Here is a 12,359-nt window from a genome sequence, read left to right as displayed (position 1 = left end):
TTTTTTTTTTTAATTTTTTTTTTTCAACGTTTATTTATTTTTGGGACAGAGAGAGACAGAGCATGAACGGGGGAGGGGCAGAGAGAGAGGGAGACACAGAATCGGAAACAGGCTCCAGGCTCTGAGCCATCAGCCCAGAGCCCGACGCGGGGCTCGAACTCACGGACCGCGAGATCAGTGACCTGGCTGAAGTCGGACGCTCAACCGACTGCGCCACCCAGGCACCCCACTTTAAGTCTGCTTTAAGGAGTTAGGCAGTTAACATTCTTTTAAGCTCCCAGTGGGCAAAGAACTTTCAGAAAGATTTTTGTTGTTTTCCCTTTTTATTTTTTGTTTTTATTGCCTGGCTTTTAAATGTGTTTCATGTGCCTTTTTTGTTGTTTTGGAGGGTGGAGGGGAGTTGCTGTGTTCATAGTTTTTTGGGTTTTTTTTCCATTTCATATCTTGAATAATACCTTGTAATTAGGTAGAATCTATTTTTCTTTATTCTCAATAAATATGTTTCCCACTAAGGAAGGTAAAGCTATCAGAACATGAACTTCCTGGGCAATTATCATTACCACTCTGAAGTACCTAGAATTTTTTTTTTAAGTTTATCTATTTATTTTGAGAGAGCGTGAGGGAAGAGGCAGAGAGGAAGAAAGAGAGAATCCCAAGCAGGCACCGCACCATCGTCATAGAGCCTGATGTGGGGCCCAAACTCACGGACCATGAGATCATGACCTGAGCTGAAGTTGGACGCTCAACCGACTGAGCTACCCAGGAACCCCTGTACCTAGAATTTCTGAGAAAAAAGTTAAGAGAATTTAGATGAACAGTATAATTGACACTTGTCCCATCTTTCTTTTCCTTCTGTAAATTTTATCCTCTGTATTAGTTAAATTTGTTTTCATTGCAAGGCTTAGAAAACCCAACTCGACTTGAGGACCAGGAGGAAGTTGGCATGAGTGATGGAATCATCTATTGCTTAAAGTTGCCTACCGCCTTTAGTGTTAGTTGCATTCTAAGATGAGATAGAAACTAGTGGCTAGAGCCCTATGCTCTCCTAGGTTTATGTCCCACAGAGAAGGTCAAGCTTCTTTTCCATCAAAATTCCCACAAAAAACTCAGGCCTGACTTTCAGTAGACTGAATCACATGTCACACAGCCATATTTGGACTAATCACTGGAACTAGGACAATGCCATGTTTTGATAGCCACGACCTGAGTCACAAATTCACCCAGATCATGCGAATGGAGAGTGAGGAGAGGGTAATGCCCTGGTGGAAAATCAGGAAACTGTTACCACAATAAGAGAGAAGGAATCCTGGACAGCCTGATAAAAGCAGTTGTCCACTGTAGTCAACTCCAGACTATGTTTGGGCCATCAGTTGAAGAAAAGTGTAGGTCTTTCCATTAAAACAATGTACATGTTGCTCCTATGGAAGTATATGCTTATTAGTTCTCTAACCACACACTGGTCGCTGGGGTTAGAATGCTGAGATTTCAAAGTCATACTCCTGGATTAATGATTTTCAACCAGGAAGGATGCATTACACAGGGTGGGGATAAGGAGAAGGCAACTGAATGTTGTTGACAAGGGATCTGAAGTAGTTTGATAAAGCATACTTAATATTATAAGTACATACCTATCAAATAAAAATCAAAGCTTTATTGTTATAATAGAAACCACCCAGGGAAAGGAAGATAACATTATCTTAGCCAGTGGCAATGGGCTAAAGAAATACTTGGCATATATGCACTAGCCAGAATATCACCAACAAGAGGAGTTCCTCTTGATGATTTATTGGCCAGTGCATATATGCCATGAGAGGAATATACTGGAATTTCAAAGGCAAGAGATTACTGTGTAAAAGAACTCTCACTTTTTATTGACATGTAACATTTTAGATTGGCTAAAATGTCACCTTTTCAGTGATGCCTCCTCTGACCACCAAATTTAAGTTTATACCCTGCCAACTACTCTTCACAATTATTCCTTCACAGCCTTTACCACGGGATATACCTATTTATTTTTTCACCTGTTTGTTGTTTATCTGCTTCACTGGTCTAAATGTTCCATGAGTACAAAGATCACGTCCATTGTGTTTTCACGGTATCTCTGGTCCCTGAGGTTCAGGGGGCAGCATTATTTTCATCAAGATAGGACAGTCTCTGCTGTGGTAACAGATAAATCTCCAAATCTCAGTGGCTTAGAAAAATAAAGGTTATTTCTAATTCATGTAAAATCCGTTTCAGTTTGGACAGATTTTCTTGGTCTTGTAGCCATGCTATTTAGAACATATGGCCTCCAGGGTCACCAAGGCAGAGAATAAGAGGGACAGACGAGCGTTTTTACTGATTAAACTCACAAGTGACAATTGCTTCCACTCAAATCCCTTGGCCAGACGAAGATACATGGCCCCAATTTGTAATAGTAAGAGAGGCTGGGAAATGTCGGTGACAGCAGATGTGTGGAGAGTGTCTTCTGGCTTGACCACAATTATCTCCAACTTTGCTGGTTTCCATGCGGAGGAATTTACCCTAAGCCCTTAGGCCTCTCTCCACTCTCTGTCTTACCCTCCACTGGGAAAGGAAGTGACTTTGCTATGGATGTGATGCATTCAGGAGAAGGAGCTAAGCTTGTTGGAACAGTCCCTCCCTGTCTCTTATTCTTTGGGGGTGTATCTGAAAGACAGCATGCATGCTGCCCTGCTCCTCCATGCTGCAAATTTTTGCTGAAGAAGGATACCCACCAAGGCAGACAGAAAGGGGGAACCCTGTGATAGTCCAGAGTGCTTGAGAACAGGTGAACAAGTTAGTTTCCTTGTGACGTTTGGTGGTAGAAAAGCCACCAAATGTCTCTGTTCCCTTTATCCTGCTATGCTTGGTAGTGTTTGTCTGTAATAGTGGTGACATGTGAATCTCCACCCGTCTAACTTCAGTGTCTTCCTCTCAACTGGTTCTGAACTCAGGCAGGAAGTGAGAGGGGTCTTGGTGGATCCTACAGCGCACTGCCAGCTTGTTCAGTCCTAATTGGTATTCGATAAACACTCAATGAACGAATGAACTTGGAGGATACCGAGGTTATCTAGACCAACCGGCCCTTAGCCGAAACCCAGAGAGGTGAGGTGACTACTCAGAATCACCTATCCTGAGAGCTGACCTGCAAATCTCACTTCATCTAACAAGCTGCTAATACCAAACACAAATAGAATGTCAAGCAGTATCTCCTACAGGGCACCTTCTTCTCTCCATAATTTCAGAGACCTTCCCCACAAGGAGGAGGAAGTCTTAAAAGAAAAAAGGAAGGATTAAACTCCTCGGAGTACACTTTATACTGTTCTTTTCCAGGAGGTAGAGGGATACATTCTTTTCCTCTCCCCATTCCTACCACCCAAAGTATTGAATACTTTTGGGTGAATCATTTCCAATCTGAACCGATAATCCTTACAGCAACCTTTTCTTTCTAGACCATAAAAACGCGGCAGCTTGTTAGTCATACAACTATTTAACCCAGTCCCTCCCTAGTCCTACAACTGAGCTCCAAGCCTATTACTTATAATCTACCCACCCACACATATTGAAATGAGATTATTTTTCCCACAGAAAGGAACTGCAGTTACACAAGTCCCAACTCTGTTCCAGAGAGTGATAAAAAGGAGAAGGAAAAGGCACAGAGTTGTTTGATAGGCTTCTGAGGGAGGCAGCAAAAGGATGAAAGCTTACCCTACCAGGTACATAATGTGAAATCATGTTCCTGCAAATATCCAGAGGGCTCCCACCCTCCACCTGGGCATGCTCCCTAGACCTTTGATCTGGAAGCCACCACAAGTTACTGATAGTTACAGGGATTGTCCGGGCAAATGCACTTACCTCTGCTCAAAAAGTAATAGCAACCAGAGAGGAAGAATATTCCAGAAAAGAACATTGTGGCAAGCAAGAACCCAGATGGAGGAGGCTTAGCATGGCAGATTGAGAAAAGGCTTCTGATGATATAGACACAGATTGTGGTCTCAGACCTGGCACTTAGTAGCTGTGAGAGTCAAAAACACAACAGCTAATGAAGTCTATGTGCTAAGAACTGTATTAGGCACTACAGTCCTGAAGTGTCTAGAAGACCTCAGGAGAGGTCTCACCTGCTCGGAGTTACACCTTCTCCTTGAAAGTGAGGGTGATAAATTCAACCCCATATAATTGCTATAAGGAACAAAGAATATGCCTGGCTCATAGTCAGCATGCAGTCAGTAGAAATGATGGTTTTCACTCTTTGGGAAGGACTGGTTGCCAGTGCCCCAGAGAAGGGGGGCCATTCATCTGAGGGCCAAACACCCAGCTGCAAGTCTAGGGAGAGTTCCAAACAGAGAAAGGTGAGGTCAAAAACCAGGGTTTGAGCTTCAACTCACTGACCACCCAGAAACCAGAGTATGTCCTGTATTAAAATAACACATTACAGGGGACACTGGGAGGGCATTGAGAGAGACAGGAGCTCTCGGCTGGGAACATAGGAGCTGAAGCCACACATTAACTCACGGGGAGGCTGCTGGAAGTTTGGAAGAAGATAGATATGCTTTGACTTTCCATCATTCCTTCTTAGGCAAATGAAAACATAGCAAACCAGTCTGTCCTTGGAATATGGAGTTGCAGAGGGAAAGAGGCAAGGCTGATATTCCCTGGGACTGTTTCCCTGGTCTCTCTCATGATCTCAGCAAAGCCCACATGCCTTAGGCACCGCTGCGCCATGCATGACCTTTTATTGTTGCCTAAAAATCCAATATTGAAATGTCTCTCTCTTCCTGAACTGGCAACTCCCCCAGTGCTAGGACTGTGTTGTATTTGTGTTGGTAAGTGCCTTACACACTGCCTGACATACAGAGATATTTATATACATGAGCACACCTTCTTTGAAAAATTAGAATCATACTATAGAAACTGTTTGGCATCCTCTTTTTTTTTTTTCTTCTCTTGAAGTTTAGAGTTGTTTCCTTATCTTTTTAGTGGTTGTAAGTACTTCGTTGTTTTTCAAGTTTATTTATTTATTTTGAGAGATAGAGTGTGCAAGTTGGGAAGGGGAGAGAGAGAGGGAGAGAGGAGAGAAAATCCCAAGCAGGCTTGGCACTTTCAACACAGGGCCTGATGCGGGGATCGATCTCATGAACCATAAGATCATGACCTGAGCCGAAGCCAAGAGTAGGATGTTTAACCAACTGAGCCACCCAGGCGCCCCTGTAAGCACTTCATCATGTAGACATCCTATAATGAACCTAAGCATTCTTCTATTGATAGATATTTATAATTTTTCCTGTTCTTGTTACATTTCCAAATATAGCATCCATAGTCTTTTTATCACTATTTCCTAACAACCAAAACCTAGAAGTGGTCATCACACTGTCTTGTGCAGAGTGAGGCAGTAAATAATAAAGAACAAAAGCTCGGGAGCTGGACCACACTGACTAGCTGTGTGACCTTGGGTAGGTTATTTGACTCCTCTGAGCCTCAGCTTCCTTATCTCCAACTGCAGCTGATCACAGTCACCAACTAATAGGGTTGTTGCAAAGAATTAATGAGTTAATGTATGTAAAGCACACAGAACATTGCCTGGCACATAGTAATTATTCTATGAATGTCTGTCATTATTATTTATATTTACATAGCTGGGACAGATAAGACTGGGAGACACTTGAGGACAGTGACCATGTCAAGCCTCCATAGCCAGGCGCTGAGAAGGAGTTCTGTGCATATTTGCTGAATAAATAAGAGATGCAGATGTGGAAATCAACTATTGACTTGGCTGTTACCCAGTATTCCACAGCAAGTGGTTCATTAGTTTGGATTAAATCTCTATCCCCAAAAATATATTGAATCTTACCAGTCCTTTTCACCTTAGTTTGGAATGAGTTTATCAGACAGTTTCTAGAGACAAGGATTGATGAGAAGAAGGAAAAAAAACACATGAGAAATCCAGGTGCCCTAGAGAAAGAGCGGAGCAAATACCATGAGGGAATCAGAAGGTACAACAATCAGAAGGTACAACAAAGGGAATCTGAAGAACTAGGATTAAGTAACTCATCTAAGTCTAGAAAAATAAAATGCATTAGGAAGAAAGAAAGAAAGCTAAAGACAAATGTCAATGGCTCCCCCATTTTGTCCTTGGTTGGCTCTGTACCTATGAAATTATATTAGAGTCAGGCTGCCATTCACCAACTGTGGCTGGTTATCTCCCCTTCTATCAGCAGATTAAACTTGGAATGAGGAAGCAAACAAGAAAGGAAGCTGATGATTAGTGAGAGCCTACCATACAACAAAGCCTTTTAAATAATGATTGTATTTGAATATTACAGACACCCCAGGAGGTCTGTATTATTATCCCCTTCCTACAGATGAGAAAACTAAGACACAGTCATGCATAATCAAACAGCCGAGAAACACAGAGCAATGACTTAAACTCTGACCTCTTTGCCTCCCTGTTCTAATTCTTTCTTCCTAGTTTAAGCAGAGCCCAAATAGGCTTTACGTCCAAGGGGCAAAGTATTGTGAATTTAGGATTCTGGCTTCTGACACTAGGCAGGAAAGGATAGTACATTAACTTTAAATCCCATCCATAAAATTGCCAAAAAAACAAGCACAGTCATTAGCCTTTGTTTCTGCTTACGTACCATGATTGGAGATGGGAAGGAGCAAAGATGTTGAAACAGGTAGAGAAGTAAGCCCGCCCCTCTACAAGTGGAAACTTGCATCATCAGGGAGCAGATGCTTTGAATGTTCTGTAGTTGAGGGGAATGCAGCACAGCCAAATATCTAGGACAGTCTTCCAAATGTTATACCACAGCCGAATATCTGGGACAGTATTCCAAATGTTATATCAATTTCCTTCCCATCACCAGCTTCCATCCTGGTTGTCAAAAGAGCGGGGTGGGGGGTGGGGGGGGGAGAAAAGAAACAGAACTCTGTTCTTAGTTTTCATTTTTGACTGTGTAAAACTGTGATCCTACTCAGAAAAGGCTGAAATGATTCAATGTGGTCCCTATAAGAGTTTGGTATTTTCCAGAGAAAACTGCAGACGTATTTGGAATATATGCACTGCTTAGGCATATGAATCATTTATATCCTAGAGGAAAATCTCAGATTTATTTTCAATGTTGCTTCCAAGGATTTTGTAACACAAATCTTCCATTATTGCCTCATGTGTTATCATCTCTTAATGGGGAAATAAACTGGAGACTAGAATTTATTTTCCCACCTATATAAGGGGGAAATTTGAAGAACTAGGATTAAGTAACTCATCTAAATCTAGAAAAATAAAATGCATTAGGAAGAAAGAAAGAAAGAGAGAGAGAGAAAGAAAGACAGAGAGAGAGAGAGAGAGAGAGAGAGAAAGAACGAAAGAAAGAAGGAAGGAAAGAGGAAGGAAGGAAGGAAGGAAGGAAGGAAGGAAGGAAGGAAGGAAGGAGGAAAGACTCATTCAGGGGCCTAGAATCATAAACCTCAAAGAGAACTTATTGGATGTTACAACTAATGCTACCATAATATTGCCACCAACACAGGGATGGTCTCTAGCATATCCCTGGGTGATCCAAATCCCACTTCAACACGTCCAAGGAAGAGATGATGTATTTCCTCTCAGTGGGATCCTGTTTTTCAAAGAAAAGATTCCACATGAGCAATGCAGATTGTCAGCAGGCATTGAGCAGGCCTGGAGAACGCTGGAATCTATCTACAAGGCCATGTTAATCCCAGGTGATTAATGGTCAGTGACAAGGTGAAACTGATGGTTTACTGAAGTACTAAGTACTTCAGTAACAGTTGTAGGTGGCTGCTTCAAAAGCTGAGTCAAATCTTCACTCTTCCTCATGTTATACTTTTGCCTTCAGTTTTAACCTTTTTATAGGATTTACATTTACAACTAATGTATTGACTATTTATTGAATGACAAACACTTATGAAGCACTTTCAAAGCATTTATCCCTCCAGTGACTCTGATGAAGGATTATTATCCCCATTTTATAGACGAGAAAATTGAGGTTGAGAATTTTTGCCAGTAAGGGAAGCAGAAGACCAAAAGAGCCATTAGCGGTTAAGTGCTGCACAAGGAGTTACTTTAGGAATCTCTTGAAATAGAAATTCTAGCATCTGATGGAGGGTGGCCTATTGGAAGACTTCTGAGATGGGCCATGAGAATGAAAGAAGAGGAAGGCATTCCGGACAAAACAAACTCCGTGAAGCTAGTATCCCTGATGCCATGACCAGGCTCCCCTCACCAAATCCTTAGGCGTGGTATATATTTATTGATTGCCTTATTTGTGATTCAGTTGTTTGACTTCACAGTACTTGACCAAGGACATGGGTCTCCAAGCTCTCAAGTATGGGATTTACTCTTAAACCCCACTTAAAGTCATAGTGACAGGTGTGGCCTCAGAGAATCCCAGAGCTGGCAGGGAGGGAGCTGACTTCAAGAGCCAGGCTTGCGTAGACGGAATTCTCAGACCTTCAAGATCCCATCATAAGTGGAAGATTTTTCTTTTCCTTCAGTGATACCTGTAATAAACGTTGACTAAAGGCAATAACTGGTTCCGCTCACCAAATGGCAATTGGGTATGAGTATCAACCCTCAGGGAATCGCTCATCTTTTAAAAAGAAAAATCTCATTTGAATAATTACACGTTGGCCTCTGGGTTAATGCAAATCGTGGGATGCACCACCAGGACTTATGCCGAGAATATATGAGACATTATTTGTAATACTCAATGCTTTATGCTTCAAGCTATTAATTCATTCCAAGTTTTAACTAGATCAGCTGTGGATCTAGAACATTCTGGGGAGTATGACACAGTCAAAGGAGAGAAAAGTAGAGTAAGAGAGATTGTAGAGCTGAAAAGATCTTAGGAATGGCCTTCTTTAGAGTTTTCAAACTTGTTTTTAACAATGGAAACTCTTTTTAAGATAGCACCTTAAATGGACCCTGAGGTAGGTCCCCATTGCTCCTATTTTGCCTCTTTCTTGATAAAATATACCTAAATTTTCTTTGAGAAAATAGCCTTACTCCATTTATATTGTGGGGGATTGATCCCCACCCAGTTCCTTTGCTGCTGCCATTAGCATTTCCGACCTGAGGCCAATGCTGGCACGGGAAGCAGATCTCTGAGAAATATAAAGAAATGAGCCCCTAAAGTAAATATAATTAACCTGTAGAACAAGGTGTACCTGAAGCCAGTTGTCCCTGGACTTCTTAGTTATGTAAATAAATAGATTATCTTTTACGCTTAAACCAGTTTGAGTAGGATTTTCTGTTACTTGGAAGTGAAAAGGAGGTAAAAGAGTCCAAAACCGAACAATATAAAGAAGATAAAGCCAGAATCTCTGGTAGAAGTAAGGGTAGGAAACCTGAGGCCCCACTCACTATGTACTCCCCCAATTCCAGAAACCTCTGGAGATGGACTTTACTCTCTCATCCCATCTTTTTTACAGATGGACAAACCGAGTTCAAAGAAGAAAGCTAAAAATACTGACAGCACACTTGGAGGAATTAAAACATGAGTATAAGACTTCTTTTTAATGTTTATTTATTTTTGAGAGAGACAAAGAGAGACAGATCATGAGCAGGGAAGGGGCAGAGAGAGAGAGAGGGAGACACAGAATCCAAACCAGGCTCCAGGCTCTGAGCTGTCAGCACAGAGTCCAATGCAGGGCTTGAACTCAGACCATGAGATCATGACCTGAGCTGAAGCCCAATGCTTAACTGACTGAGCCGCCCAGGTGTCCCTATAAGCTTTTTTTTTTTTTTTTTTTTTTTTTTTTAAAGAAAAACAAGTTTTGGAAAATTAGAATGAGTAAGTACTACTTAAATACCAGAAAAAAAATTGTATTTAAGGAAATCACAAGAATATACTATACAAAATAACACAAAATAAGCCATCAATAATTATACCACAAGGGGTGCCTGGGTAGTCCAACTCTTGATTTGGACTCAGGTCATGGTCCCCAGGTTGTGGGATTGAACCCTGTGTCGGGCTCTGTGCTGAGTGTATAGCCTGCTTAAGATTCTCTCTCTTTCTCTCTTTCACTCTCTATCTCCCTCTGCCCCTCTTCCCCACTTGCTCTCTCTCTCTCAAAAAAAAAAAAAAAAAAAAATTAAACCACAATAACTCCTTTGGTATAAGCATGTTTCACAAAGTCCATAGAAAGCATGTTTGCTACCCTGACCATGCTTTTTATAAGCTTGTCAGAGAAATTTCTGGTATGTTCTGATAAAAATGAACTTTTCCTTTGGGAGCTGGCTTTATATTATGCCATTCGTCTTTCCTCTTACTTCAGCTTCACAGCTTTCTCTTGAAGAACACTGTTGCAAGATATATCCTTATGACAAGATAAAAGAAATGCAAAATATAGATCAAAATTTGGTAGCACAATATGAAAAGCACACGGTATAGACCATTGTGCAATAAGTAGACTGGTGAAACATAAATCTATAAAGGTCAGAAGACGTGGCAAAGTTCACAAATCAAAGAAAGGAGAATCTGGCCATGAATTTATAATTAATGACTCATTGCTTTTCATTTACATAAAGTTAACCTACTTAGAGGGGTTAATTCCACCAGCCACACTGCCTCTCCCTTTTCAGTGAGTAAAAAAAAGTAATCTAGTGGTTAGATAAACAGATACTAGACCACAACTTGAAAGAACATCATTTCCTTCTGTCTCTTATCTAAGGACCAATCATTACATGACCCCTTTCTGAAGTTTGAGAACCATTTTATAGAAATGGTGTAGGATTAAGAGCTGGGAACTCAGCTCAATAGAAAAAACGTTTTATCCGTCTGTGTGATGGGATGGAAATAGTACTAGCTTGTCATAGCTAGTGATTGTTTTAGTGATACACTGAGTAGACCCTGCGTTTGAGCTCTGGCCTGAATTCTTAACTACAGAACCGTGACAAAATAAATTGCTGTCACTTTAAGCTACTACCTTTGTGGCCATTTGTTTCGCAGCAATAGCAACCTAACACACTGCAAATTATGTCAAGTTGTACCTCATCTGCTTGGCTCACATAAGGCTAGGAGGCTAGACAGCAAAGGTATGTAGTTCCCCCTTGATGCTCGCCTGCCCCTGGGAGAGAAGCACAGCTCAGGGTATCCTGAGGCACCAGAGGAGGTCTCCTGCTGGTGGGTTGCTGTCCTCCCCCACCCCAATGCCTCTAGTTCCCTCGGTACAGTCCCCAGAAGACTCTTACTCTGCGACATCATCTCCTTTATGCTTCTACTTAGTGTAGAAACGTAAATGTAATGTAGGAATGTAAAGGTAATTCTTCTAACCACTCAATCTAACTTTGGCCCCCCAGAGATGCCCCTGACATCATCACTTACTTGCTTTATAACATATGTCTATGATTATCTTGTTTGCCCTCTCCCTGGCATACCGATTGGAAAGTAAGCAACACGAAAACAGGACCTTCTCTGTCTTGCTCACCGTTAAAACCTCCAGAGGCTGGACAAGTGGCTGGCACCTAAGGGAGGTTTGCTACATGAAAGCATACTAGAAAAATGCAGCCAGCACTGCAAAAGCGAACACAAAACACGGTCACACATTCATATCCGGGCGTTCACGCACAACTTTATTAAAAGATTTTCATAGCCCTTTGTTCATATTCTTGTTCTGGAATTTTTGATGCTGTTTTATGAGATCCTGGAGGACAGAGGCCATGTGTTCTTATCTTTGTGTCCTTCGCGCTAAATGCAGTGGTCAGTGCATGGTAGATGTTTAATAAATGTTTGTAGAATATAATGGCATTGAAAAGTAAGCTATGAAAATCAAATTATCCTCAATATGGCAACAAAAATGTAGATATAGATATATAGATACTGGTTTGACTAAGTGTAATTCTTCTTTATTTTATGAGATATAGCCATTTTCCACTTCTTTCCTTACTCCTAAAACCTTTACAAGAGTCTTCATCCAGTCTTCACCTCCTTTATCCACATTAACTCCACATTCACAAGTTCCCCCCAAACATGATGAAGTGATCTTTCCATCTGAAGCTCAGACAGTCCAAGAGTACAGACCAGCTCCAATGACAGAACACAGCATTTCAACAGCTTCAGCCGACCCATAATGTATGACTTTACAACAGGTAAAGTCTGACCACAGAGCATCCCCTGCAGCCATCCCATCCTGTTTGCTGATGTCCCCAGAGATATCTACACCCAGCCACGGCTGTCCTTCCCTGCCTCCTCAATACTGAACTTCTCCTTTAGGTAAACTCACTGTCCCTCTGCATGTAGACAAATCTGCATATAATACTCACGACCCACCAGGCTTGAGTCTTTCCTACTCTTCACCTATTTTCCTTTTTTTTTTCCTTTAAATATAATTTATTGTCACATTGG

This window comes from Leopardus geoffroyi, chromosome C3 (genome assembly GCF_018350155.1).
Source record: "Leopardus geoffroyi isolate Oge1 chromosome C3, O.geoffroyi_Oge1_pat1.0, whole genome shotgun sequence".
Taxonomy (NCBI): Eukaryota; Metazoa; Chordata; class Mammalia; order Carnivora; family Felidae; genus Leopardus; species Leopardus geoffroyi.
The sequence above is the reverse complement of the archived record's forward strand: the minus strand, read 5'-3'. Positions refer to the sequence as shown.